At 42.7% G+C, this 26,826-nt stretch overlaps 1 protein-coding gene across 2 annotated transcripts in view; it reads right to left on the bottom strand.

Annotated features, from left to right (window-relative positions):
• Window positions 1-12,016, bottom strand: part of Rnf24 (ring finger protein 24) — a 51,733-nt gene extending 39,717 nt beyond the window's left edge. Inside the window, exons 1-2 of one of the 2 annotated variants that reach the window (XM_050133565.1) lie at window positions 11,860-11,982; window positions 7,065-7,158 (exon numbers count right to left, since the gene is read on the bottom strand). The gene's annotated coding sequence lies outside the window, so the exon portion shown is untranslated. Of the gene's footprint in view, window positions 1-7,064; window positions 7,159-11,859 lie in introns of both variants that reach the window. The other variant, XM_050133569.1, reaches the window with a different exon arrangement.
• Between the last annotated feature and the right edge of the window lie 14,810 nt (window positions 12,017-26,826).

Genomic DNA, 26,826 nt, shown 5'->3' with positions numbered 1-26,826 from the left:
GGTGGCGCACGCCTTTAATCCCAGCACTCGGGAGGCAGAGGCAGGTGGATCTCTGTGAGTTCGAGACCAGCCTGGTCTACAGAGCTAGTTCCAGGACAGGCTCCAATGCTACAGAGAAACCCTGTCTCAAAAAACCAATATATATAAATTATATTATATAAATAAAGGCAGTTTATATATAAATTATATATATAATTACATTATTTCCCTCTCCTTCATCCTACAATACTTCCCATTTCCCTTTTGTTATCTCTCAAATTGATGATGGCTTCTTTTCCTTTAATTTTATACATACATACATACAACATACATACATACATACACACACAAATATGACTTGCTGAGTTGCTTGTATGTACATGATTTCAGGGCTGATCATTTGGCCTTGGATAACCAATTGGGGGATCATCCCAGGGTTGAATCATTCTCCCTCCCATGGCAGTGATTAGAGGCTGCCCCCTTTCATGTTAGCTTGTCTATTGGTGCTGTCATTGTTCAGGTCTTGTTTAGGAGACAGACTGTTCTGGTATCATGAGTGTAGGTTCCCTATCATTCCTAGGAGACACACTGTGTGGCTTGTTGATCCTCCAGCTCTAATAATCTTTCTGCCCCTCTTCCATGAGATCCCCCTGAGCCTTTGGTACTGGAGTTTTGTTGCAGATGTATCACCTGGGCCTGGGTACTCCACCATCAGTTGTTCTCTGGATTGTGGTAGTTGTGGCTTTTTGTATGGTCTCAGCCTATCTGCAGTCTTTGAAGGCATCCCTTTACAGTGGCATACTTCACTTTTAGGAGACCACAGTACAGTATTACTCCTTTTTAAGTAAACAGTATAGCACATACTTTTAATGATCCTCTCAAACAGTGTAATTAGAGATTGTCTAGAGATGGTTACTAAGTTAAGAACTCTAACCCGTTTAATTTTCCTTTGAAATCAAGACTACTTTCCTGAGAACAAAGATTCAGGGAATAACTAAAAACAAAAGGTAAATAAGGTAAACTGGAGCAGGACAAATTCCTTGGCATTAAAGGAATCTGATGTTAAGAAGTATCAGGAGATACTGGGTGGTGGCGGCACACCCTTTAATCCCAGCACTCAGGAGGCAGAGGCAGCTCTGTGAGTTCAAGGCCAGCCAACTTCCAGGACTGCCAGGCTTGTTACACAGAAACTCTGCCTGAAAAACAAACAAACAACCCCCCCCCCCACACACACAAATAAACAAAAAGTAACAGGAGAAATGATCAAAGAACTCTTTAGCATAAAGTAAAAAATTTTTTTTCTAGACAGGATTCCAATTCATCTGTCATCTGTGTTTATGTTTTTTATTTTTTTTTTTTATTTTTTTTATTCCAGATTCATTCCTCCCCCCCCCCCCCCCCCCCCCCCCCCCCCCGGGAACTTAGTAACATCCACCCAAAGAGCAGCTCATGAAGAATGAGTGGAATGAGCACTCAGGTGCATCTGAGGAAGGACTAGGTCAAATCAACTTTTGGAAATTCTGACTTTGTATCCTAAACTAGTAGTATCCTTCCATTGCTTGATTTAAAAAGACGATTATATATTTCCACCTTTTGCTTGCAGAGGTATTAGAGTGCATGTCAATTTTAAAAGAAATAATTCACATATTGATATAGTATTCAAAGGCAGCACCACAAAGACACAAGATTAAATCCTTAAGTCAAACATTCAATTTCCTTCCTTATCTGATTAAACTTATTTTTACCAAGTATACAACAGTATAAAATTATAGTGGCAGCCTCTCATTTAAAGTGAATTTTATGGTTGCCCTAAAAATCCCTTGGATGAGACAAAGACCTTACAGAATTCTTGCTAACAGATGTAGAAGAGATAGCAGAGTAAGGAAAGGCATTATTACGCCACAGATGAAATGCCTTATACTGTGACCATCACACTGGTCTTTTAGCAATACCGGAAGTGGGGTAGACAGATACATATAGCCTCTAGGTGTGATTCAGTGTTGAATGTGATACAGAGAAGGGCAACAAACTACATCATGTGATGAAGAAGCAGACAAAGCCCAAATGTGAGAATCACAGGACCAGGACCCAGCTTGTGTGATGCGATGCGTTCAAAACATAAAACAAAAAGAAGAGGAACTGCCCTAAATAAAGAAACAGAAGACCTGGACTAGTCTTTAAAATATCTCAGCAAGGGAAGGCAAAAAGAGAAAAAAAAAATAGGAGAAACAAATGTGACAAACCCTGTAACTCAGTGTTTCTTAACCTTCCTGATGCCGCAACCCTTTAGTACAGTTCCTCACGTTGTGATGACACCCCCAACTATAAAATTATTTTCATTGCTACTTTGTAACTGTAATTTTGCTACTGTTATGAATTGTAATGTAACTATCTGGGTTTTCCAGTGGTCTTTGGTCACAGGGTTCATCTGACCCACAAAGAGGTCGGGAACTGCTGCTCCAACTATCAAGATGGCATACTGGAGCACTCAACACTGCTTCTGAGGATGTTTACAGCTCTTCCTAACAAAACCTAAGCCCCTTGCAAACAGAAGTTTGAGCTCAGTGTGTTGGCCCAAGCCTGCAATCCCAACATGCAGGAGACAGAGGCAGGCAGAGCTCTGTTGAGTTTGAGGCCAACCTGGTATATGTAGCAAGTTCCAGGCCAGTAGGCTACATGGAGAGTCCCTATCTCAAACAACAAAACAAAAGAAAAAAAAAAGATAGTCGAGTCTGTAGTCTTTTCTTTTTGGGGTTCTCTGTTCTTGTTCTTTAGGGGGGGGGCTGTCACCCACCTCCCAAATAAATCACACACAGATTCTTATAAGTATCTGGCTTTAGCTTGGCTTGTTTCTTGCCGTCTTTCCTTACCTTAAATTATCCCATCTACCTCCTGCCTCTGGATTTTTTCCTTTTCTTACTTCTTCTGTGTATCTTACTTTTACTCCCTGGGTGACTAGATGGCTGACCCCTGACGTCCTCCTCTCCTTTTTCTCTTCTTTCTTTCTCTTCCAGAATTGTTCTTCTATTTAAACTCTCTGCCTGCCAACCCCACCTATCCTTTCTCCTCCCTTGTTACTGGCCGTTCAGCTCTTTATTAGACCATACGGTGTTTTAGACAAAGAATCACAGCTTCACAGTTAAACAAATGCAGCATGAACAAAAGTAACACATCTTTACATTGTTAAACAAATGTTCCAGAGCATAATCAAATGTAACACACCTTGAAATAATATTCTATAACATGAGTCTAAGAATATTAATCTCAGGCAGAAAATAAAGGGGACCCAAGGCTAAAATCCACCTTACTGGTTTTTCAGTGTGTAGAAGTAGGATAAGTTATATAGTAAATACCCATTTCTCCTTGAGTAAAACGACATAACTATAGAATGTAAATATTGTTTTATACCTCAAATAAATTCTTTTACTGAAAATCTATAACACAGAAAAGCAGTTTTAACAGCACACACACACACACACACACACACACACACACACACACACACACATAAGAGGCAGAGTCTCCAAATACAAACACACATCCTTTTATGGCTGCAGCTGCCCACACCTCAGAACTGTCCTGCTTTCAAAGAACTGAGCTGTAAATGAATGGTGGCAGGGAACTGAAACAGAGAACCGAGACCCACAAAATAGTCACAGCTACGTTCAGAACTGAATGTTTTTCCTTTTGTTTACACTTGATTACTTCACATCTTTTCTGAGATCGTATCTTAACATACAACATTCACAACAAACAAAACAAGGCAAAAAAAAAAAAAAAAAAAAAAAAAAAAAAAAGAAAAGAAAGAAAGAAAAGCACTGGCTATTCTTCTAGAGTGCCTGAGTTTGATTCCCAGCACCCATATGGCAGCTCACCACTGTAACTGTACCATGGAATATGACAACTTACTTCTGTCTTCTGTGGGCACTGCATGTAGGTGGTGCACAGATATGCACACAGGTAAAAAGCACCCCCACACATAAGAAGAATAATTTTAAGAATCTACAACCCCTGGTAACTTGTACCTGTAACTCTAACAAAAAGCGTGCCGCACAGTTGAGGCTTGAGCTACAGAGTGAATTCAAGATGAGTGCTGGTTATAGAGTAACCTCCCTTAAACACAAAGGACCCTGAACTTCTTTTATCCACTGCAGTGCATCTGAATACTCTCCTGGGAGTTGGCAGCATAAACTGAGAGATGTAGGATGATGGAGATGTTTGTGCCCTGGCTCCTGACTTGTTAACCTCAAGAAATTACTTCTTTGGGGGCTGGAGAGATAGCTTAAAGGATGAGAGCACTGGCTGCTCTTCCAGGACCCTGGTTCAATTCTCAGCACCCACATGGCAGCTCATAACTACCTGTAACTTCAGTTTCAGGTGATCTGACACCCTCATACAGATATACATGCAGGCAAAACACCAATGCATATAAAATAAAAGTAAATAAATTATTTTTAGAAAACAAAATTACTTCTTTGATTTTTAATTTTTTAAACTGGTTTTGGAGTAGTTGTAAGGAGAAAATAATAGCTGTTTTGCTATAGATATACAATGTTTTCAGTGTAGGCTAATTCATGAAAAAGTTCTATGCAGCTATTGATACTGCTTTGTCCTTTAAAGAAAACAAATCTTAAGTTTCCTATCTTAATCCCAGCACCTGGGAGGCACTGAGTTTGAGGTTATTCTAGTCCACAACTACAAAGAGAGTTCTAGGACATCCAGAGCTACATAGTAAGACCCTGTCTCAATAAAGAATATTACTTTTTGGCTTGTTTTCAGAGACAAAATTGAAAAATCAAAAGATTGAAGAAACTTACTTTTTTCAAAGATTTATTTATTTATTATGTATACAGTAGTCTGTCTGCATACGCCTGTAGGCCAGAAGAGGGTACGAGGTATCATTATGGATGGTTGTGAGCCACCATATGGTTGCTGGGAACTGAACTCAGGACTTCTGGAAGAACAGCTAGTGCTCTTAACTTCTGGGCCATCTCTCCAGCCCAAAGAAACTTTTTTGTTTTGTTTTGTTTTTCCGGATAGCATTTCTCTGTGTAGTCTTAGCTGTTCTGGAACTCACTAAGTAGGCCAGGCTGGCTTCGAACTCACAGATATCCACCTGCCTCAGCTTTCTAAGTGCTGGGATTAAAGATGTGCAGCATCACCACCCATCAGATTGAAGAAACTTTAATTACAGACATGTACACAATTCAGTCCAAGCTGGAGACACTAGATACTATTTTAAGTTTAAGGCACAAAGTATAATTTCACATGCTCAGATTCAAGAGAAAATAATAAAGAAATTCAGGTAATTTCTAATGCTTTTTGGTTTGGTTAGATGAATTTAACAAACAAGTAATATAGAACCATTCAATCTCCAAGTGAAAAATAATTAAGACAACATACTACTGTGAGATAGTTTTTTTTCTATCAAAGGTACTTTGCTCAATACCATTCCATAAATCTCCACATGATAAAACTTTTGTTTTATAGAATGCCCCCCCCCACACCCCACATCCTGTAATTCACCACAGGACACCCTTGCAATTTCAGAACTAGATGGTTTGAAGTGTTGACCCCTTTCCATCATTTCCTTTGCACCAATTCTTTTAAAGCTAGCCAATCACTAAAGACTGAAGTCTGAATAAGACTATTAATATTGAGAATGAAAGATAACATCATCAGATGAGATGTGTGCTCATACTTGCAGTATCACACTTATTCTTTGGCTCTTAATTAAACTAATATATTAAATTTGCTAAAGGATTTAAGGAACTGCCTGATACAAGTATCTGTCAAGTTAAGAAAATATTAGCAAATAAAATGAGACTAATTTTAAGATAACATATAGAATTAGCCCTCTACTGAGGCCTATGATGTTTATAAAGCAAATTTTATATTGAGGAAAAAAATTTACTTAACCATATCATCCAAATGTTATAAGATAAAAATGAAAATAGCAGGCAAACTTTATTAAGAGATGCTAATAAATGAAAACAGATAAATTGGAGGAAGTCCCAATAGAAAAGCATTTACTTTTAATGACAAGCAATTTTTCTATCCTTAGCATTAAATTCATAAAAATTCAGGTTGCATTAAACTTTCCCACAGCAATTCATAACACAGAGTTCATTTGCAATACTAAGTGGCTTGCTTTCCCTTAACACTGCAGGCTGCCTTCAACTCCATAGAGGGAGGCCTGGAGCAACTAACTCTTTGGCATGACTATTCTTAGGATAGATGGAAGGCCCAGGCTAGCTTTCCAATAGTGGCCGACCCAAAATAAGGCCACTGGCCAGCTATTCATGGGCCAGCTGGCATGGAACAAAGTGTCTAGTTCCTACCTCCAGAGCAGAGGTTTATCCAGCTGGCTTTCAAAGGATGGCACTAACTGGAGTGCTCGCAATTCCTTTTCAACCATCTGGCATTCTTTTAAAACCCTCAATTTACACAGCACTACATTTTGAGGTCTGAAATGCTCAGATTCTAAGGGTTCCCATTATGTATCTAGATAAGAAAGAGTAGAGTAAGTACCAAATTAATTCAAGAAACAATTTCTAAAACTAAAAATTACCCATAGCTTTCTCTTTAAAATGGTTTTAAGTAAGCTTCCTTAACACACACACACACACACACACAAATAATAAGAAAATAAACTAAACAAAAACAAAAAACAATTTAACACATAGAAACAAATTTCTTAGGTCTAAGTAAGATCTAGCCCTTCCAAATGGACTTATACAGCCTGTCTATATCCTTCATGTGCCTCCCAAAAGTTGAACTGCTACATACATCTGCCTGGCTACCTTGCTAGCAGATAGAACATCTATAGCTACCTGAAAAAAAAAATCTGTTTTCCAGGTATCTAACACACAAACACGCCTCTAAGGGTGTTAATCTATAATCTTAGCACTGTGGTAAAGCCCTGAGGATCAGGCGTTCAAGGTCATCTTCAGCCACAAAGTTATTAGGTTCAAGGCTTGTCTGAGTTACATAAAATACTGTCTTAAATAACCAAAATAAATAAGCAAATCTGCTTGATGACACACTGGGCATTTGAAAGTTTTAGCACACAACCATAATCTTACCACACTGGTGACAGAGGTAGCAGGAGGTCAAGCTGGAGGCCAGTCTGGCTAACATAGTAAGATTCAGGCCAGCGAGGGCTACACAATAATGAAACTGTTTCAAAAAGGAAAACAAAATTAGTAAATAAGATAAAAATAAGTAACATGAAGAAAGAACCTTTGAGCCAAATAAACAAATAGTACTTGGTTCAAAATTAAACTGTTTTATCAAATGATCAAAACAATTTATCAATTTACCAAACTGCTAAGAAGTGCTATAAGCTGCTCATTTGTCAACTGTAGATCCTTGGTTTTTTTTGAGATAGATTTTCTCTGTGTAAATAGCCCTGGAGCTTTCTTTGTAGACAGGTCTTGAACTCAGAGATCCCCCCTGCCTCTGCCTCCTAAGTGCTAGGATTAAAGGCCTGCACCACCACCACCTGGCCAACAGCAGATCATTTTACTAACCTATCACATGATCTAATCTGGAGAACCTGTGGGCAAGAAATTGGGGGTGGGGAGTGGGAGGAAGAGAAGGAGAGAAAGAAAAGAACTAAACAGGTCATATTTATGACCAATATATCTTAGGGGATATAAGTATTCTAAACTAAAGTATTTTAGGAATGATAGGTCTTATGTAAGGACACAGGCAAAGTATGTGCATTTCACTTGAGACATTGAACTATCAGGTAAACACGACAGATTGACAGGAAGCAAAGAAAGTTTGTTAAATTTGTTTTTATAGATGGATGTGATGGACATGAGAACATGCCTGTGACCTGACATAACCTGTGTAAAGTTAATGATGCAAGAGCGAGGGCACAAATACAGGAACTGTGAGTAGTGAAGGGGAGAGACAAAGAATGGGGGTGGGAAGGGTGGTTCTGAGACCAGGAAACAAGAGTCTTAAAGACAGGTTTCCAGAGCTGGTGAGAGGAAAAGGGGTTTCTGTTTGAGATCTTCTAAACCTTTACAGTCTTGAGAGAGAGAGAGAGAGAGAGAGAGAGAGAGAGAGAGAGAGAGAGAGAGAGAAAGAAGAAGAAGAAGGAGGAGGAGGAGGAGGAGGAGGAGGAGGAGGAGGAGGAGGAGGAGGGAGGGAGGAAAGAAGGAAGGGCCATATAAAACTGGCTTAAAATTAAATCAAACATTTACTGATAATGAACTTAAGACAGTTTTGTTTTAAAGTAACTCTTTGACATATACAATTTTACCACTTATTAAAGACAAAAAGGCAAATTTGTATATTGATATAAATATGTTTGTTGACTTTTATATAGAAAATTAAATTGTAGCTAAATTTTGATACTACCTAGAGCATCATTTTCAGAGGTGAGTGATCTTTTGACTTTATAATGTCAATGCTGAAAAGTCACTTTATATATAGTACAAAATGGAAGAAGTATGTTTGGGACCTATGATGGTTCACGTTGATTTTCAATTTGATGGGTCTTAGAATAATCATAAAAACACACCTCAGGGTGTGTCTATTAAGAAGTCCCCTGCCCCTGAAAGGTTTGACTCAAGACTAAGACTGGGCTAGAAAAACAATCCAGAAGTTAAAAGCATTGGTTGCTCCTCCAGAGGACTGGGGTTCAATCCCCGGCACCCACAGGACAGCTTGCAACTGTCTGCTACTTTAGTTTCAGAGAATCTGATGCTGTCTTCTGGTTTCCTCTGGCTCCAGGCAAGCACACTGGCACACAGACACACTTGCAGGGAAAACATCCATACACATAAATAAAATAATAATTTTGAAAAAGGAAAAAAGGGGGAAGACCCTGAATGTGAATGGCGGGAGCCTCACAAGCTGGAAAGAAACGAAGCATCAGTATGCACCCCTCTCCACTTTGCCACCAGACACAATGGGACCAGGGCTGGTACTCTGTCTTAGACTTTACCATGACACCCTCAAGATGTCAGTCAAAACAGACCTTTCCTGAAGTCATTTTTTGTCACAGGAATGATAAAAATAACTAACATAGAGCCTTATCTGGAGTTGTTGGAAATCTAATCCTAAACCAAAATTCAAATAATGATTGTTTCTTTTTTTAAAATGAAATTAAAGTTAGCTACTCAAACAGTTTTTCTTTTGAGATAGGGTCTCATTATGCATCCTTGGCTGGTCTGGGAGTCACTCTGTAGACCAGGTTGGCCTTGAACTCAGAGATCAATCTGCCTGCTACTGGCTCCTGAATATTCTATCCAGGTCTACACAGTGAGTTACAGGTCTATGTAGTGAGACCCTGTCTTTAAAAAAAAGAAAGAAAGAAAGAAAGAAAGAAAGAAAGAAAATTAAACACAATACAATAGGTATAGTGTTTTTCTCTTTCTCTAAAGATTCATTCATTCATTCATTCATTCATTCATTCATTTTCCAAGACAGGGTTCTCTGTGCAGCCCTGACTATCCTGAAACTAACTCTGTGAGACCAGGGTGGCCTTGAACTCAGAGACCCACCTGCCTCTGGAGTACAAGGTGCAGAAAAAAAGAAAACAAACAAAACACTGTAATTCAAACAGACAATAGCATAGGTACTTCAGGCGACGTCCACTGGCACAGTTGGTATAATAACATGAGGTGCCAAGCATACTCAGAAGCAAGGCTACAGTGAAGTCCTACACTGCTACACCAGCAATGCTAGAACACCTCAGAGCTATTCTGTGTTTGACTGTAAATTATTCTTACTATTCTCATTTTGGCAGGGTCTCTTGTATCCCAGGCTGGCTTCAAACTTATTAATGTAGCCAAAGTGATCCTCTTGCCTCCAATCTCCCAAGGGGAGATGGATTACAGGTATGGGAAACCAAATCTAGTTAATTCAGTCAAGAGACCAAGCCCAGGGCGTGGTGTTGCACATGCTAAGCAAATATGCACTATCAACTAAACTACATCTCCAGCCCCTTGAATTAATTTTTGATCACCGAACATGCAGAAACTTCTGGCTGCTAATTATTGTGACTCCTACATTCAGTTATGCAATCCCATATTGGGTTGTGACCCATGGTTTTAGAAAAATGGATAAGGCAAGAATTTCTTTAAGAATAATGGATTGTCATCCAACCAGTGGAAATTTTCTTTCAAATTAAAGGCAAATGTTTTAAGCAGGGAGCCTATACATAAACAGATGCTGTGGAGGTTAACATTTCATTTTGTACTGAAATTTTACTAGGAATGAAAATATATGCGACTCAAAAATAAATAATCTTGAAAAGGACTTTAAAGAAAACTGAACCCACTCAATTATTCATATATAAACTCCTCAGTTTTTTTCCACCATCACTATTTTGAAACAAAAGATCATAGCAAAAATATTTCTAAAATGTGGCTTTTTCATTCTACAAAATTAGGAAGGTAAAAAAGAAACCAAAATATCATTCTCCAACTAGAGTAAGAACTATCTTTTAAGATTCAAATAATCTGTCTTAAAACAAGATGTAGCTTGCTGGTTTGTTGAGACAAGGTCTCAGTCCGCAGTTCTGGCCTGGAAATTCCGACGTAGAACAGATTTGCCTTGAAATCACAGAGATCCTCCTGTCTCTTCCTCCTAAGTGAGGGGATGGAAGGCGTTGGCCGCCAAGCCTGACTGGTGCTAGCTTAACGACCTCTTTTAACCAGTGAAGTGAACAGGCAAGCAGGCAGGCGGTCCTATCAAGTCAAAGTCTATGGGACCCAGCAGGGCTTCCTACCCTCTTTGGGTGGCTGAAAACAATGGGGGAAAAAGGTGTTGTTTTCTGGTAGTCATGTAAGATGAGCTGTTCAGATCAAAGCCAGAGTGCATGCCAGAATAATCTGCAATAAAAATCCTTTGCCAAAACATGGGGGGGGGGGGGAGGCGGTTACGGGGCGACCAGACAAACAAGGAGGTAGAGAGAACCTGCTGGACCACCTCTTACTAAGGCAGGAAGTCAAGAAACCCAATCCACCTGTACAGAAGAGTGGGTAAACCGGAGCCTGCACACATGGAACTATCCCTATAGGTACGTATACAAAGACCTGTTATCAATCAGCTAAGGCCAGAAAGCAATGCTCTGGATGTTGGCATAACCCCGATACATAAATACATCACCATCAACCCCAAGAGCAATGTGTTCTAAATATACAGCGACATAAGAATACAGACTCACACTTTCAGTGAACAGACCCACTGGTTTTACAAGAAATCAAAAAACAAAATCGAAACAAAACAAAACAAAAAACCGAAAAAACAAAACCCAAAAAAACCCCGCACCAGGGACGGACGAATAAAGGTGTGAAGTTATCTTTACACTTCTTTTTCCGTGTGCCCTTTTAGTTGATCCCAGATCGACTCAGTTCACAGGACACACACCCTTTGGGTCTCCGAAAACAAAGCAGGGTCATTAATTCTCTGTCCTGTGGGTGCACACACACGCCCCCCCCCCCCCGATGATGAGGCCGCCAGACGACTTTCACTAGTCAATGACCCGGTGCAGACCACTGCCTTGCAGTATGACAACCAGGCACGAGACAAGCACCACAAAGGAAGGAGTGGCTCGGGACCAAAAAACCACTGCCACACCGCGTCCCCGAGACGCGCGTCAGTCCCCGCCACCAACGGGGAGGCAGCGGCTCCTCCATCCTCCGCCCATCCCGCCTCCCCCGCCCGGGCCCAGCCCGAGGTGACCTCCGGGTGACAGCCCGAGCCGCCCTTTGTGCGGGTGTGTGGAGAATGCCCCCGCGGCCCCCCAGTCTCGGAGCGGGTGCGAGGCCGGCGCGCAGCCCTCAGCATCCCAGACACGGACCTGCGGAGCCTGCGCCTCAGCCGCGCGGCCCTCAGGCCCGGCCCTCCCTCACTCACCCGGGCGGTGGGCAGCAGACGTGAGGGCTGCGGCGCCCGGCAGCGGCTTTCGGGCAGCGAGCTGCTAATGAGCGGCGTCCGAGAGCCCGAGCGGCTGAGCTGGCGACAGCTCGCTGCTGCTGCCCCGGCGAGGGGCGGGCCCGGCGGGGGAGGGGCGGACGCCGCGCCTCTCATTCATGCCGCGGAGGCGGGGTGTGGGACCCGGATACCCGGGCAAGTCCCACCTCCTCGCTGAGGGCTCGCGGCTTCATCGTCTGCAATGCGCAGGCGCGGCGCCCTGTAGAGCGCCTAGGCTGTTGGCTGCCCTGTAGCATAGATTCATGATGCTGAGCTCTACGGTTCGTGTCTTCTCCTCTGTTTAGTATTTTCCGTGTCTGTGAAACAATTTGACAGTTAAAAGAGTGAAACTTGGCTTCTGTCGTAGCCGCCGGACCAAGAGTACTCAAAAGTGGGGTGCCCCCTAGTTAGATGTTTCACCTGCTGCAGACCCAGTGCCTGCAGACAGTGGAAGAAAGTACATTCAAGAAACAGTACGTTCCTTTATTTAATTACCTTTAATTATTTATTTATCTACCCATTACTCTCGGGCCCCAGCTCCTGTTTTACACTGTAGACAAGAAACTGACTCAGGATTTGGGGGCAGTGAGTCCTTCTTGAAAAAGCAAGGCCCAAGTTCTAGATATCAATGGGAGCGTGCAGACGTTCTCAGCCACCACCGCTAAGGCTTCTTACCCGCTTACCTTAGCCCCCATTTCCTCGTCTGAGACATCCTCCCCCCTCTACACACACACACACACACACACACACACAGATCCTTCACATAAACCATAAATAGTTCATGGCTTAATTCATCATGGAAAATGCCTAGCAAACCATAAACCTCCTAGGAAAGGGGAAGTAAGAAGGATCAGTAAATGTTAGATTACAGGCCCTCTACCCAACTTCCTCTCGTTCTCCCAGAATCAGGCCACAACTGCCAGCAATCTCCCCTCCCATACCCTCCCTTCCCCTCCCTCTCTCCTCCCCTCCCCTCTTCTCCCTTGGCTCTCAGGAGTTCTGCTGTGCTGTAGCCTCGCAGCTCCTCCCCCTTCGCGGCTGCCCGCTGAAAGGCCTACCTAGTTCCTTCACCTTGGCAGATAAACGAAAACAGATTGTTAACCGAAGTTAGGGTGCAGTGTTTTCACGTTGCTGGTCTCTTATTTAAGGAATTGAAATAAGAGCCCACACAGATGTGCAAAAGTAGCAAGAAAACTTTACTGGAAGAAAAGAAAAAAAGAAAAAAAATATTCAGAACACAATGCAAAGGAGCAGCAGGGCCACGTGCGTGAAGACACTCAAGTGCCTGGATTATTGTCTGAGGCCTTCTTTTGGGAGGAGGAGGGGGAACACAAGAAGGGGCGTGGCACAAAAGAGTCATGGGGAGAGGGAGCCTCAGCTGAAGAATTACTGTATCAGGCTGGCCTGTGAGCACATCTTCGGGACATATTTTTGATTAATGATTGATATGGGAGGGGAGGGGAGGGAGGGCAAGTCCATAGGACATTTTTCTTGATTAATGACTGATATGCAAACCACTGTGGGTGATGTCACCCCTAGGCAGGTGGTCCTGGGTAGCAAGCCAAGCAATCCCTAGGGAGCAAGCCGGTGAATACCCTTCTGCTGCGGCCTCTGTAGGGGCTCCTTCCTTCTGATTCCTGCCTTGACTTCTTGTCCTGACTTCCCTCAGTGATGGACTGTTAGCTGGAAATGTAAGCCAAATAAACCCTTTCCTCCCCATGTTGCTCTTGGTCCTGGTCTTTTATCACTGCAGTAGAAGGCAAATGAAAACAATGGTCTTACCCAGCACAGGACCCTACATGCTCCGATGCTGAGCTGTCAATCAAGGTCTTCCCACCGAAGCAGTGATGACTGTTGCGGTTTAGCCGAATACTTTCTGATTGGACCTAAGCCAGCCTCACGGGGAAGAGTTCATACTTGAGACTGTAAACTTGGTCAAATGCCAATGGCTTGGGAGATGACCCAAGGGGGATCTAAGTTCTGTTCTGTTAAACGTCCGTGCTGTCATGCTGCCTTCTAAATATTTCTCTTTGTACTCATAGATGAGTGCTATTCCCAAGACTGGACAGAGAACCTTCTGTTTGCAGTTAATGTAGAGATTCATAAGTGGTCGAAGAGTAAAGAATAAGTGACGCTTGGATGCTGAGCCCTACATAGGACATCTGTTATTACCAAGGTCCAGGGACTATCATGTAAGGGGGCAGAAAGGATGCAGAGGCCTGTGTAGGGGTGTGAAGGAATGCTGTGAAAAGCTTGCTTCTGAGCATGGCATGGCCACAGCGCTTGTGGATCACCACAGCTGTGCTGCCTGCGTGGGAGTTAGCCAGAGAACATTCCAGATGGAGGGGGAGCTCACGAGACCCCACCCCTAACTGAGAAGCTATGGGCAGTTGATGGCTGCTTGGGGAAAGGGACATAAATTTTCTTCCAGGACGTGTCTGCTAGTATGTTGGCCATACTGCAGTGGATGGTACCATATCCGTGCCCATGTCGGCAGTACTAATTAGACTCAGTGAGTTGAGAGAGAAGGGGGGCACGAAGGTGGGAAGGAGATGGATTAGAGAGTTTAAGGGGAGTGGGGAGAGAGAGGGGTAGATACGATCAATATACATTATATACATGTATGAAATCATCAAAGAATGAGTCAGAATACTGTAAAAATAATCTCCCTTGTTTGGGGTTATCAGAACTCTCCTTTCGGGACGCCTGTGGTGCCGTACGTGGCAGCCTGTTTTCTATTTATCCATTTAAGCTATCTCTACTGACGAGGCTCCTCTCCAAGTGTTAGGACAGAGTCCCCCTCTCTCTTCAAGGTCCAGCCACTGTTGTCTCTGAGATGATGCTCTCTTCCCTTAAGGCTGAGAACGGCCCTCCATGGTCTTGAGACTGTCCCCTAACAAAGCTCATTGTGAACCAGCCTGCTGTGACTACTTCCTCCCTCAGCCCTCACAGTCGGGGTCTGGACTGTCCCCTCTCTCCAGGCTCTTAATCCCAGCAATTCCCAGGACAGCCTTCAGGATACAGATTTGCTGATGATAGCTCTCACTTTGGTATAGGCCAGATCTCCTCACCTTTGCTCTAGGCTGCTGCTCACTTCTCATGCAGATCTATTTTCTCTCTCTCTCTCTCTCTCTCTCTCTCTCTCTCTCTCTCTCTCTCTCTCTCTCTCCTTTTCCCTCTCTTCAAAAATATATTCTCTTGATGTGCAGATCTGCTGTGTCTGGCTTTTCATTTTTTCCTGCCCTGTCTGGCACTTGAGCCTTATTTTACAGCTGTTTCTAGATCAGCAACCATACTGCTTCGCTCTTTGCAACTGGGGCAGCTGGTCCCTCTCCTAGAAAAACAACACTTACTTAGCAACACAGAAGAAAACTTATTTCCTCTTAAAATCCACCCAGAACTTTTAGAGCACTGGAAATACCCTGGATGATGCTGTGTTGGTGACTACAAGTCACACATCTGTGCAAACCTGTAGAATGTATGACAACAAGAGTGAACCCTAATGTAAGCCATGGGTTTCAGATGACAATGACATATCAACAAAGATTTGTCAGCTACGATGAACTTCCCACTGTGGTGGGGGAGGTTGGTGATGGAGGGAGACAGATAAGGTGCAACTTCCCAAAATGTGGGTAGGGACCCACACTGAATGTGGAGGTCACATAAAAATTGGCAACAGTAAAAGGTTTCTTAATATGCAACAGCCGAAAATTCATTCAAAAGCAAACACAAAACAAATTTGTAATATTTCTGGCATCCCTAACCCATGTTGTACTGTGATCAGCTGGGCACTTGGGAGGCAGAGACAGGGGGATCTCTGTGAGTTCAAGGCCAGTCTGGTCTACAGATCAAGTTCTAGGACAGCCAGGCCTAGACAAAAAAATTCTGTCTTGAAACACAAAAACAAAAACAGCAAAACCCAGTGATCTTAAAGAAGATTGTATTTTGCTTTATGATTTCAGAGGATAAGAGTCCATCATAGCCAGAAATTGTAGCAGCAAGCAGCAGGCCTTGGGGCTGGAGCAGGGGGCTGAAAGCTCTCATCCCTGACTGTAAGTGTGAAGAAGACAGAACTCTTTAAACTCGAAATACCCACCCCAGTGACACACTTCCTTCAACAAGGCCAGTCTCCTAAGCTTCCCAAATAGTGCCACCAACTGGGGCCAAGTGTTCTTATGCCAGAGACTAAGGGGGGAAACCCACCTCTTCAAATCACTTCCATAAGTAAGACTTAACTGTTTCTCAGTCACCTTTCACTCAGTTCTACTGATTTTGGCTTGCTCAGTTCCAAAGGTGTCTAAGACTCAATTTGTATTTCCCCTCCCTATCTCATGCTCTTTTCCATGAAAATGAGGTTGTTCTTACTTTTTCCTTGACTCTTAGCTCTCTTGGACTTTCTAAGTCAATTATATCTGTTCCTGCTTTCCAGCTTCTAACATATTTTGCAACTGTCCCTTCTGTTTTCTATGTCCTCTTGAATTCATGTTCCCACCCCACTCCCGAGCCCATGACAGTAGTTTTGTGGAATCAAGGAGGGACAAAAAAATAGATTAAAAAATAGATATATGGACTAATTTTATGACCTTAGCCTGGGATAGTGTGGAGGGGACAAGACTCCAGTACTGTTTGGAAGGCATATACTCCCTGGATTTCTCTTCTTGTGAGATCCTTGCGATGACAAGCGGACAAGTAAGGGATACCTTGTATTAGAGTCAAAGACCTAGATGAAAGTTGTGTCTTCCTGCAGAGGATGCTGTTCCCTTACAGATTCTTCTCTCAGCCATTGCATGAGCCAACTTTTGAAAACATAGAAAGCTACCTTTCAATTATGGAAGACGGAAGAGCCAATAGCCGGCTCTGATGGAAACCCTCCCAGAAGGGTGCTGCCCCAGCTGGAAAGCAGGTCGGACAGCTGTCTGCTTTCTTCTCCCTTTTCCCTTCCCCTTGCTTTGGAATGAGCTGGTGGTGACTGGGAGCTATGTTGGTAGATTGGACAGGCTGAAATGGAGGAAGAAAACTCCCGAGGTTCCCTTTCCTAGAGTAAGCTGTGGGCGATACAATAGCAGCATCCCACTCCATTTCCTCCTTTGAAGGAAGAAAAGGCCCTGACAACTGGATGGAAAATTCAGGGGAGGAAGAAATCGTGGTGATAGTTGTGGTCTAAGGGTGTTGGTCTAAGCATCATAGCCAAGAGGTAGAGGAACAGAGCTGGATAGCCTGCTTGGCTTCCAGAGATCAAACTTTTAAGTTCCCTGATGATTGGTGGACAATCTCACCAAATGAATTTCAGTAAAATATAAATACAAGTGATAAGGGTGTGTACCTGCAAGTTATAAAGGTGTGAGGACAGGTGCACGCTATCAAATTTCTCTCTCATGCTGTCTTTCATAGTCTTAAAAATACTTGCCATTGTGCAAAAACATCTGTCACAGTCATTCTGACACAAATATGTTAAAACTTATGTTTTCACAAACCCCCAAAATTCTTGTGAGTTCCAGGGAGCCTAATTGAAGGATCCACCTGAAACAGGCCAGATAACACCCCTCTCAATTCTCTGGTCCTAATTTTTTTTCCCCTAAACTTACTTAACTTTGTCCTCTGTTCTGCCAATACCTTAACCAGGTGTAAGAGACACCAGACATTTCCATCCACAAACACTGGACAGTAGCAAAGAGACTAGTACTAGAAACCTAGCTAACTGCTCAGGGCTAGTGAGGGCATGGATCTTAGAAGAAAACCCATTAGTATCTCTTTAGTAGACAAGCATAATTTCTATGTCCATATCTCTCTCTTTTTTTCAAAACAGGGTTTCTCTTTATAGTCCTGGCTGTCCTGAAACTCATTCTGTAGACCAGGATGGCCTGCCCCTCCGCCGCCACCACCCCACGTCCAAGTCAAATTCCTTTTGCAAATTAGTTGCAGAGGTCTACAAATCACATACCAGGTGATCCCAGCAAAGGCCTCACTTCTAGGAATCAATTATCTTTATTACTTGCTTTTATTACTTCTGTGAAAATATGAGAATAATGTAACAGATGAACAATTTATCTTGGCTCACAGTTGAAGAGGACACAGTCTGCCATGGCAGGGAAGGCATGGCGGTGGAAGTGTAAGACAATGAACTAAACACATTGTGTTCACAGTCATGGAGCAGAGAGAAATGAACGACAGTGCTTCGCTTCCTTTCCCCTTTCCACCTTTTATTCAGCCCAAGTCCCAGCCGTGGAAAGATGCTGGCCACATTCAGGGTGAATCTTCCTTTTTTAGTTGAATTTCTCTGGAAGCACCTTCACAAGCATGGTAGTAAACCTCCTGTGGAGGCCCAAAAACGTGAGCCTGTTTCCGTGTTGACCAAAGGCCAGAGAGTTGGAACAATCTTCTAGTTCCTTCAAGGTTATCGTGCTTCCACCTCAAACAAAGGTCCCACCAGGTGTTGAGCAGAGAGTTCTGCGTGCTCAAGGTTACTGTCAACAGGTGTGGCTAATTGTCAGACCTTGTACTCTAGAGAAGTAGATCTGTTTCTACCTCAAACAAGAGTCTAAGGATCCAAGCAAGTTCCTATTTCCTTTATGGAGTTCACTTGGGATTCCACCCATGGTGTGATTTGCCTACAGAATGTTTTGGTCTAGGGTGTGTGACTTGTTTTGTTCTAGCAACAGAATGTTTAACTATGAATGTAGCCCTCAACTGATCTGTTCATTTCCTTGTATCATGCGAATGCAGTCTTTTGTCTTATTCCTACTTTTTGGGGTCAGGGGTATTTTGAGCAGTTGGAAATTAAACCTGGGCAAATTTTCAGTACTCAGTGGAATTCCCTCCTGATACTATCCTATATATTTCTCTGTTTTCTTCCTTTCATTCACATCTTCATATTACTATATTTACTACATTTCTAAATCCCCATGCCTTTACCCTGGCAAGAGGTATTTTTGTCTTGGCTGGTCCCCGACAGCCTCCTAATTTGAAATCCAACCAAGGCAAAAATGAAGTCGAACCATAACTGTGCCTTAGGTTACCCGGAGATGGGCATCCCGTGAAACTGATTTAAGGAGGGCAGGGGCTCGGGAGCAGCTCACTTTCTTGCTCTTAGAAGTCATAAAGAAAGGAGACCATGGAGGTAGCCTTGGCTAAAATTTGGACTCAGCCTGATCCATAGGGAATTCTGAAATAGAAATTATATCAAAGTTGATCTCATCTTGGAGTAAAAGGACTGATTTCTTATATACAGCTATTAATAGATCTTTGGCAACTGACTGCCAAGAAAAGAGGTCACAAATTAGGGGAGGCAGTTCCTGGTCAAAGACAACTCTGTAGAGAAAGGAGAAACAGCTCATTGGCATCCAGACACACAGCAGCTGGGCATGGGTAGGACACCAATAGTATCTAGTATAGATTATTAGATTACCATATATACAGAAGATAGAGGACAAGTAGCAAAAACATATTAAAATAAAGTAATAGGAAAAAAAACAATTTAGGAAACATCGAGACTTACTCTCAAGGATGAGATACTGTAACCACAAAACAAGAATAAGATGCTATCTTAAGGCAGGAAATAAAGTGCAGCTTAAAAATAAACATACATTCGTGCTCATAGTATCAGAAATGATAAAGTCAATAGAAGATGTGTAGGCAAAGTCTGAGGCAGTTCATAGAAAACAAATGCAAACCACATGTAGGAGAAATAGTCAAAAATAGTAGGACTTCCAGAATGGGAGGGAAGGTAATAAAGAGTGAGATAATTCAAGAAAAATTTGTCAAAGTAGAAAATATAAATCACCAGGTGTTGAGGCTTCGCTGTGTTCAGTAGGTAAAACAGGCCCAACTAAGACATGGAAATTGTGAAATTTCAGAACTTGGCACAAAAAGGTTCCACAACCTTTAATGGAGAAAATTAAGTCATATACTGAATCTCAAGAATCAGAACAGCTCTAGACTTCTCTTCTCCAAACTGTTGCCAGAAGCAGAAGACTCAATTGGTGTTTCTCAATGTGGCCTGAGGAGTCCCATTCAGGGTCTTGGGGGACCTTGACTCAGTTGTACCTCGATTGATGTGGGAGTGATTTCTTATTAATAAAGAAACTGCCTAGGCCCCTTGATAGGCCCACCCTTAGGTGGGTGGAGAAAACAGAAGAGAATGCTGGGAAAAAGAAGCTTAGTGAGGAGTCGCCATGATTCTCCCGCTCCAGGCAGAGGCAGGTTAAGATCCTCCCTGGTAAGCCAGCTCGTGGGCTACACAGAATATTAGAAATGGGTTAGAACAATATGTAAGAGCTAGCCAATAAGAGGCTACAGATAACGGGCCAGGCAGTGTTTAATAGAATACAGTTTCCGTGTAATTATTTCGGGGCATAAGCTAGCCATGCGGGCGGCCGGGTGCCGGGGATGCAGCCCTGCCACCGCTCCTACTTCAACACTCGATCCTTGGCACCTTCCACAGAAGAGATTTTCAGGACAAGTCAAAGCAAAGCAAAGTGAATGACTCTACTGACTGAGCAAAAAGATGACACATTTGAAGGGAGTCCGTGTGAGCGAGCCTGTGTGCGTCCATGTGAGAGAAATGCAGATGTGCTCAGGGGATGCTGCGTTTGGTACTTTGAAGCTTCTTCATTTGCAACTAATTTGAAATTTGTTAGGGAAAGTCGTGCACTCCTCTTATTCACAGAATTCTGCTCTTGAAGAGGAGTGTTGTCAGTACATTGAGTGGCCTGCAGTCTGAGAGAGAAAGACTGGCAGAAGTAGAACACCACCAGGAAGGTGTCTTACTTACGTCCAAGTCCCAAATGGTGGCACTTAAGGCATCATTCTTTAGCATTTTCTAACAATCTCATTTGTGGTATTTCTCACAGAAGGGAGTGCAGCTTTCTACAGGTTGTCTTGTCAATCACACATAAAAACCAAACAGTAACAAGAAGCCCCCCTGGTCTGTAGTGGTAACCGTGGTGACTCCATAGTTAAGACTGTTAGCAACTCTATCATGAGTGCTAGAGTCTGGATCTAAGCACCTACATCAGGTAGCTCACAAGATCCCAAGGGATCTGTTCCAAGGGGTCTGACATCCTTTTTTGGCCTCTGTATAATCTCTCTCTCTCCCCCTCCTCCTTTTAGCTCTCTCTCTCTCTCTCTCTCTCTCTCTCTCTCTCTCTCTCTCTCTCTCTCACACACACACACACACACACACACAAATGCAAACATATACACATTTTTCTAGAAAAATCCTTTAAAAAAGAATTATACTGCAAAGGACTGGAAAACAATGTTAAAAAAGAAAAACTCCTGGATATTAGCTAGTGAGAAAAAGGAAAAGAAAATGTTAGAACCAGGAGAATTAGGGGGTGGGGAATGCTTTCCGTTTCCATGTCCTTTCCATTTTCTAACTAGCTATTGTGCATCAGAACTATTTTTTTTTTTTAGCAATACTGGAAGTTAAAATATTGGAGTTATATCCTCGGAATTGTGAAGGGAAATTGTTTTAATCTGGAATTCTATACCCTGCTAAACTACCAGTCAAGTATTGAATAGCATGAAGACACAAATACGTACCAACTCATGTTTCCTTTTCTAGAAGTAAGTGAAAATTGTACTTGCCAAACCAAAAAAGAAAACTAGAAAAAGGCCCAGGGTATAGGAATTGGGGGATCCAGCACAGAGAAGAGGTACAGGGAATTCCCATGAGGCTAACAGAGGGCCAACCCAGGAAGACTTCAGACACTTGTTAAAGACTCTAATCACCAAGACATTCTTTTTTTTTTTTTTTTTTTTCGAGACAGGGTTTCTCTGTGGCTTTGGAGCCTGTCCTGGAACTAGAGGCACAGACCTTCAAACTTTGTCTAAAAGAAAGTGGGCCTAGTTATTGTTGGCTTCCAGTTTTGACTCTGTCTTAAAGTTGATGTAGGACTTGCTTTCAGGATCACTTCCCTTCAGGACCGTCTCTGAAAATGTTCAGATGGGTCCAGTGAATTTGTGTGTCTTTAAGACTACCTGTTTATCTTTAAAATTTATTCTCTGTAGTGTTCAGTTCTATGAGTTATGATATAGCGTTTCTGTCTAATTGGCTCCTAAACTTTTGCTTACATCTACCATATATTATTGCTTTTGCTGGTCTTGGAAATTTCTTTTTTTGCTGTAGTTGGTGTTTACTGCAGAGATGTAACTGGTTAAAATGCTAAGAACAGTTGACTATTTCTGTGAGATAGAGGCCCAATGATCAACCCTAAATGGGAGAAAAACAATCATACATGTTTGTTACCCCCCTCCCAATCTCAATAAAATTGCAGAAAACTGAGGGAAGGGGGAAGGTATGTAAGAAGCAGAGGAAAGGTAAAATTACATCTTTCAGGTATGGCATGCACATTATCATCTTGAAGACAGAGCAGTTTTGATAACCTGTATGAGACCTGTAGAAGACTAGGCATACTGACATGCCTTAGTAAAAGTGGCTGAGATTATAGCCTCACCATTCCAGGGCTTATTGGGTGGAAGGTTAACTGCAGTGAAGGGAAGACTACATCTATTCAGCCTTTGAGAGCCTGCCATTCATGTTGGGTGGGACTTTTCGGTGGTGAAGCTATTTAGGGATTATCCACATTTCTCTAAGTAACTCCTCATCCTCAGTCCTGTACAGGTGCCCAGATAACTGGTTGGCTCACCAAGGTAGATGTGGGTGTAGCAATTTCTTTGGTCTTCCATTGGTGTCTTATCTGGGTGAATGGAGATTTATTCCCAGGCAGTCACTGAAGGGCATGGGTGACTGCTCTGAGATGTAAACCCCTCAGACCATCTGTCTACACCTGCATTCTCGTAGGTTTCGTTCGCATGAAGTTGCTTTGAACGAATATTTTAATTTTGAGATAGATTCACATGAAGTTATCAGAGATAAACCAGCAATTCTGCATATTCCTCACCCAATTTCTTCCAGTTGTGGTAGCATATAGCATGATATCGTTAGCCAGGAAACTGACGTTGCTACAATGCACAAATCGTATTTCACCATCTTCTGTGTGTACATTTAGTTCTCTGTAGCTTAGCAATAGCGTAGGTCTACGTAATCACATGACAGTCGAGTTGCATGTGCTGCTCTTTTACCATAATTCTTGTTTCCTTTCTTCCCACCTCCACGTCTCAACGTCTTGTCAGTTATTTTGTAAGTTCTTGATGTGTATGTGTATTATTGTATCATTTCAAAGGGATCCTATGACTAAAACCACCTACTGTGTGACTGTGACTAGCTTTATATACTCGGGAAACTTTCCTGGAGATTTATCAATATTGTGGCATGAGTCAATAGTTTGTTTCTTTTTATTGCTGAGTTGTGTCCCGTTGTATGGATGACACATTTTTTTTTCTTAATCATTCATTTACCTGTTCAAGGATATCTGGCTTGTTTCCAATTTGAACATTATAGTACGTTTACTATAAGAGAAATATTTGTATATAGGTTTTTATGTGTTTATAATTTTTCTTGAGTAAATGCCCAGGGGTGTAATTACTGATTGACATGGAAATTTGCATATTTAGCTTCATAAGAAATTGCCCAGTTATTTTCTAGAGCACTGTTCCTTTCCCACAAGCAGTGTCTGAGTGATCTCATCTCTCTGACTTCTCATTTTATATCCTCTGGAAGTACCTTTTAGAGCTGTAGCAAAACACCATGACCAAGGCAACTTAGAGATGAGTGTGTTTATTGGGGACTCACCGTTTCAGAGGGTGAGTCCATGAAGGTCTTGGTGAGGAGCGTGACAGCAGACAGGCAGGCATGGCTCTGGAGCAGTAGCTGAGAGCTTACATCAGATCCACAAGCAGGAGACAGAGCTTCCTGTTGTTGGTGTAGGTGCCCTGGGTATTCTTTCAGAGTGTGGTTTCTGGGAACAGTTGGCCTCATCTGAATGTCCTGCTTTCCCCTTCACTCCTGTAGCCTATTTTAAATGAATATAGAATCCTATGTAAACGATTCACTTATCACTTAAAAATATGCTACTCAGCTCTGATGGCTGTAGTATCTGTGGGAGAATCTGTTTTGATCCCGGTGGTTTCTCCCTTATAGGTGGTACATCATTTCTGTCTGTCTGCTTTATAAACGTTTACATTTTATTCTCAGGGACTTGTCTGTGATGTCTCCGTGTCCATTATTTTGGATTTAGTAATTTTGGATATTATTCAGCTTCTTGAATTTGCAGGCATAGGAGGTTTTTGTTATGTTGCCAAATTTGAGAAATTTAGCCCTTATTTATTTGAATATTTTCTTCATTTAAAAATTTTAAATTAGCCAGGTGGTAGTGGCATGTGCCTTTAATCCTAGCACTTGGGAGGCAGAGGCTGGTGGAACTCTATGAGTTCGAGGCCAGCCTGGTCTACAGAGCTAATTCCAAGACAGCCAGGGCTACACAGAGAAACCCTGTCTCAGAAGAAAAGAAGAAGAAGAAGAAGAAGAAGAAGAAGAAGAAGAAGAAGAAGAAGAAGAAGAAGAAGAAGAAGAAGAAGAAGAAGAGAAAAGAAAAGAAAGAAAAAGAAAATGTAATTGTATCATCTCTTCTTTCCTTCCTTTGTTATGTTTTCATGCACACTACAGGTCTGTCCTCCCTTCCTCCCTTCCTCCTGTCTCTTAAATACACAAACACAACACTTTTGTTATCACATATCCTTCTGCGGTTCTTTCACCTCCCTCTTTGGTGAGTGTGTGAGGACACACTATGGTGTGGAAAGAGTTTTTCCCAAATGCTCACAGTTAAAGGCTTGTTTGCCAGTCTGTAGAACCTTTAAGAGGTAGGTCTAGTAGTCCACACTGTTAATCCTAGGTAGAGTCAGGCAGATCTCTGTAAGTTCGAAGATCTACAAATCAATTTCCAGCCCAGACAGGACTGTAGAGTGAGACTCTTTAAGAAAAAAAAAGGAAGTGATATAGTGAGAGGAAGTTAGGTCTCCTTAAAGGGCACATTAGGATCCTGGATGCTTCCTGTCTCTCTCTCTTTCCTGGGTGCTGTGAAGTAAGTAGCCTTCTTCCCTCACACGCCCTGCCAGGATATACTGTGTCATCACAGCCCCGCCCCCAAACAAGGCCAAGTAACCAGCGACTGAAGCCACCAAACTGGCAAATGAAGATACACATTCTCAATATAAATTGATTATCTTGGATATTTCATCAAACTAATGGAAAAACCACTAATACATGGGTATAAACCTCTACAATACAAGATGAATTTCTCCTCAAGATTCTTAATTTCACCATGCTACTGAGTTCCATGCTACCATGGAAGGTAGCATTTCTACAGGTTCTAGAGATTTGGATGAGGACATCTTAAGGGACCATTGTTCTTTTTTGCCTCAGTGCCCTTGACAAAGAAAGGGGTTCTGGGTTCCAGTGACGAGGAAGGAGGATGGCGGCATAAGGGGCTAGCATATAGAATGGAGAAATACTTAAAGAATAAATATGCAAAATTCATTGGCTATTCAGTGTGTCGGCATGCGGATGGGGAGATCGCAGGTCTAGAAGGAAGAGGTGGTAGACGTGAGACGCTGTAACTACTTCCTATCGCTGTATAGAGACTCCATGACAAGGCAGCTTATAGAAGTGTTTCATGGGGGCTTGTTCACAGCCCGGAGGGTGAGTCCATGACCATCCTGGCAGGGAGTGTGGCAGCAGGCGGCCATGGCACTGAAGCAGCTGAGAGTTTACATCTGATCCAGAGGCACAAGGCAGGGAGGAGAGAGAGCTAACTGGGGCAAGGTATGGGTTTTCTGAAACCTGAAAGCCCACCCCCAGTGACACCCCTCCTCCAAAAAAGCCATTCCTCCTAATCTTTCTCAAACAGTTCCACCAGTGGGGGGGAGGAGGATGGGGGAGGGCCACGTTGGCTAAGTATTCAAATATATGAGCCTCCAGGAGCCTTCTCATCTCAAACCGTTTGAGGGTGGAGCCTGGGAAGAATATAAGGTTCAGATAGCACTGCTGAAGAAGTGGCCCCAGATGGAGAGATGGACGCACAGGTGTCATCCACAAGACTTTTGTTTCATATATTCCAGGCTGGCCTTGAAGCAGGACCTGAACTTCTGATCCTCCTGTTTTCATTGCCCCAGTACTAGGATCTTAGGGCTCTTTCGTGACCCCCAGTGTGTGTGACATTAGAAATTGAACTTGTGAGTGCAAAGCAAACACTCCTGTTGACTGAGCTACATTCCCAGCCCATGCAGAGAGAAGTCTCAAAGGCTGCCAAGAATGTGTACATGAAGTCAAGAGAGAAAGAGGAATTTGACCCTGACTAGAGAGTGGGCAGTGCCTGTCTAGTGTGTGATCATTGCAGAAAGAGAGTACTGACCAGGCTCTCTGAGTAAAGAGGGAAGGTAAGAGGAAGGAGGTTTGGCCTGGGCAATGTGACCCTGGCTTCACACTTGACACTGAGTACATGGTTTATGATAGGCTGGGTGTTGTCATTTAGAAATCGCCGGGAAGAGATGTCACATCATGCGACAGGGCTCACATGGAGGTTTTTTTTTATTTTTATTGGGGGAAAGGGAATGGGAAAAGGGGGTGAAGAGAGAGAGAGAGAGAGAGAGAGAGAGAGAGAGAGAGNAGAGAGAGAGAGAGAGAGAGAGAGAGAGAGAGAGAGAGAGAGAGAGAGAGAGAGAATGTATTGGGTGTGAGTGTGGATATCAGAGGATATCAGAGGACAACTTTTAAAGTTGATTAAAGTTGATTCTCTCTTTCCCCCATGGCTTCTGGAGGCCAGATTCAGGTCGGTCATCAGGCTTGTGTGGCAAGCTCTTTCTCTACTGAGCTATCTCACTGGTTCCCTTTTTGTGTCTTATAAAAAAAATACTGTGTAATGCTGGACAGTGATGGTGCACACCTTTAATCCCAGCACTTGGGAGGCAAGAGTAGGTTGATCTCTGAGTTCAAGGACAGCCTGGTCTATA

Source organism: Alexandromys fortis, unplaced genomic scaffold, assembly GCF_014885135.2.
Source record: "Alexandromys fortis isolate MF-2015 unplaced genomic scaffold, M_Fortis_MF-2015_v1.1 scaffold_6, whole genome shotgun sequence".
In the NCBI taxonomy this organism is placed as follows: Eukaryota; Metazoa; Chordata; class Mammalia; order Rodentia; family Cricetidae; genus Alexandromys; species Alexandromys fortis.
This window is presented reverse-complemented; position numbering and strand designations above follow the sequence as displayed.